This window comes from Adiantum capillus-veneris, chromosome 11, assembly GCF_014529385.1.
Source record: "Adiantum capillus-veneris isolate H3 chromosome 11, ASM1452938v2, whole genome shotgun sequence".
Taxonomy (NCBI): domain Eukaryota; kingdom Viridiplantae; phylum Streptophyta; class Polypodiopsida; order Polypodiales; family Pteridaceae; genus Adiantum; species Adiantum capillus-veneris.
In genome coordinates, this window is record NC_140941.1 from 87,709,401 (window position 1) to 87,713,061 (window position 3,661).

At 40.1% G+C, this 3,661-nt stretch overlaps 1 pseudogene; it reads right to left on the reverse strand.

Annotated features, from left to right (window-relative positions):
* Window positions 1-285: 285 nt before the first annotated feature.
* On the reverse strand, window positions 286-2,786 carry LOC147447601 (uncharacterized; annotated as a pseudogene).
* Between the last annotated feature and the right edge of the window lie 875 nt (window positions 2,787-3,661).

Sequence of the window (3,661 nt, forward strand, 5' to 3'; positions counted from 1 at the left end):
ATTACTATACTAGTTAGCATTTTGAAGATCTTGATTAGCATACATGGCATTTATGATTATCTTACGAGTGTCTCCTATGATTGGATGTTCTTCCCCTGCAATCTTGCACAACCACTCTATTGGTGTCCTCTACTAACAGGTGGAAGCCCTACATTGAGTCCCAAGGGAGTAGATAGCTACAAAGTAGAGCAGGTGATAGTTGTGTTCAAAGGCATCTTGACCATTGCAAGGATTTCATGAGCTTCAAGCAGCATACAACAACCAATACAATGGTCCTTCCTAGCATCATGAACGCACCCCTATATCCATTGTAATGCTGGCAATAGCTAAATTACATAGTGGAGTGGGAAAAAAAGAGCCTTGTAGCCTGGATTGCATATGCACCAGTAAGTGCATTAGACTTTCAACTGCTTGCACTTTGGATTCCTTGACCTCCAGCTCAGTCTACAAAAAAAAGACAAAAAGAGCATGGTAAGTCATTCAAGGTTAGTTGTGCACATGTACCAAACATAAGGTGCTAGATTGAAAATCACAAATGCTTACCAGATGAGAGGTTATGTCAATGTAACTATCAATTGGGGTGTCCTCACAGTGAGGAAACCCCAAATCATTGAGTGTCTCTTTCATTGTGTCTATTTTCACCTCAAGCACCATTTTTCGCTTTGAATTCAGATCACAGCTCTCTGATAAAGTTTGCAATTCGTTGATAGCATCATGCAGCTTTTGTCGCATCACCACGACAATTGGGTTGACATTTGCATTGCTTTCTTGCAATACCTTTGCAACTTCCAGCTCCTATTGTGAATTCTTTAGATCCTTTTTAGCATCTTTCAATTGTGTTCTCAGATGAAGGACAATTTCTACGATGTGTTGCAAATCCTCCAAGTCAAAAAATGAAAGGCTTTCCGCCTTCTGCTGAGTGCTACGATGAGACAAGGGTGTGCCCTTGAAAGTTGACCTACTGCTCATACCTACTTGGCCCAAGTTGTTCTCCCACATTTCAGCTGATTCATCCTCATGTTTTGGAACTTGATGCTGAGAATTACGCGTCCTCCACTTGTTGACATGGCCCTCAAAGTAGCCCTTCTCACGAAGATCCTACAAGCACTATGCACAACGAACTCAGCCCAATTGAAGTTTATGGTTGTAGCGCTTGCAATCAACACATGAACAAATTGTTTGACAAATCTCTTTTTGAATGCAAAGCTCATCTCCATGTTTGTTGGACCCTTTTGGTAGACCTTATGGTGTAACTACATCACCTGCTCAGACATGTTGCTGCAAATGTAGCTACATTTAATGTGGTATTGGCTAGGATCCTTTGTTTGTTTGAACACGTTGAACCATTCCACATTATTGAGCTTCTCCCACCTCACCAGTTTGGGATCTCAACCAATCATGGAGAGGCCATAAGCAGCATTGAAATCTTCCACAACTACACAAAATTTCTTCTACAATGGGATCTCCACCTTGGGAGCTCTCCATCAAACTACACACATGCAATAGGAACCTTAGCAAAAACCTTCAATCATGGAGAGGCCATAAGTAGCATTGAAATCTTCCACACCTACACAAAATTTCTTCTACAATGGGATCTCCACCTTGGGAGCTCTCCATCAAACTACACACATGCAATAGGAACCTTAGCAAAGACCAAGAGGTTACATGATCAAGTGAGTAGAATTTGACAAAATACATTCCATCTAAATATGTAATGCCCCTCTCTCTCTGGTTATGAATGGAAAATCCACTGCTCATTGGGGAGCACCGATCTAGGACTAACTTCAATTTCATTTTCATAGTCATCTACCTTATTGTCATAACTTTTCAACCTCCATGGAATATGTGCTACAATATAATCAACCACAAACCATCAAATCCTTCATGTAGATTTCCCTTGCATTGAACTCCACCTCGATCAAAAGGTATCCAAGGCGTCTTCTTTATCTTATAGCCCACATTAATTCCTCTTGCATCAAAAGGCATATGCAATAACCTGGCATCTATTAACTTGCATTCATCTTTGTCCAAAATGTTTGTAGGCTGCCTGTTTACCTCAACCTCATATACCCATTTTGTTGCATAAAAAATATCATTCTGTCCTCCTGAACTTGGATTTGCATAATCTTGGCTTAACTCCCAAATTCTCCACACAGCTTTTGATTGCTTTTGATAATCCTTGAAAACTTGGTCATTCTTGTACTCATATATATCCTTCTTCTCTTTGACCACGTCTACTTCATATGGCTCCTCGCATACAACATCAAGTATTCCCTTATCTACTGATTGCACCTGCTTATTATTTTGCATTAGACACTCACCTATTTCAATGTCAATTGTTACCAAAATGCATTTTTGGCTCACACAGCTTGGTATACCTTGCAAAGTTTGAGAAGTATGATCATATTCTCTAGATTTTGGCATGGAAAATTCACTTATAACCAAAAGATCTGCACAACCAAGATCCTTTGATTGAAACTAGAATTCTTCCTCCAAAAAATGATCCATATACTCACATCTAAGAGCCGCTTCAAAGTCTTTCCAACTCTCTCCATGTTGTGTCTAAATCTCTCACACATGACTACTAAAATCTAGTACCACTTAATGCACAAAAACTTCAATCATCCTTAGAAAATTCTGTACTTCCATCTTTTGTACGTAATGCGTGAGATACCCAATCACATCGTATCCAAAAACAAGTTCTTGTCATCATACACAAGATGCATAGCTCTATTCATTTCTTCCTCAATACGCTCCTCTTTGAGTCTTGCTATCTGCTCATGCATACAACTCAAAACCTGTTGAAGCGTCTGCATAGTCTCCCAATTGGCTATTGAATCATTGCCCACTCCATACACCATAGTTGCTTTAATTTGATCCAAAACACCTTCTCCTATTGTAGTCAGCATCTCTCCCACCCCAACATGTTCACGGTAGATTCACCAAAAATGTTGCAAAGTTGTGCACCCTATCCGGGAAGACAAGAGGTCCTTGGCTATGAGAGTTTTGACAGAGAGAAGTAGTTTGATGTATACTATGGGTTGTAAACAAAAATAAAATCACACAAGAAAATTAAACGCTAAATTATTAACACCCTGCAGCATCCTCTATTAAGACCCTACAGAATCCTCTTTGTTGATGATCGGTGTTAAGGAAGTTTCACATCACCAGGCTAAGGCTTCGGCGTTTTCCGGCACTGTCTATGCCACCCTCTGACTTGGGCATTTTTTCCCAAGACTTTCTATGCCACCCTCTGGCTTGGGCATTTTTTCCAACCTTGTCCCATCGTTCCCCATTCTCCCATATCCCTAGAACGCGTGAGAAGACTCCTCATATGACTCATAAGCTCACATGTATGTCTTGTAAATGCCCCTATTACGACAAGGAGGGCTAGGAAAACTTGTTGGAAAAAACCTATGACCTTGATGTTCTCCCTTTCCTTACAAGACCGGAGCACTAAAAGAAGCATCTGCAAAATGAGGCAAAATAAGAAGTCATGTGCATCCTTGTCCATAACTTTACGGCATCGTATTTACACATCAATAGCTTTAGAAGACATAGAAGACTATGTACACTGCCAGCAAGTAGACCTACATATCAAAATTTGCATAAATGGTTTTCATAATTCATGTTATGTACGTGCTATAGCACAACATCGTAA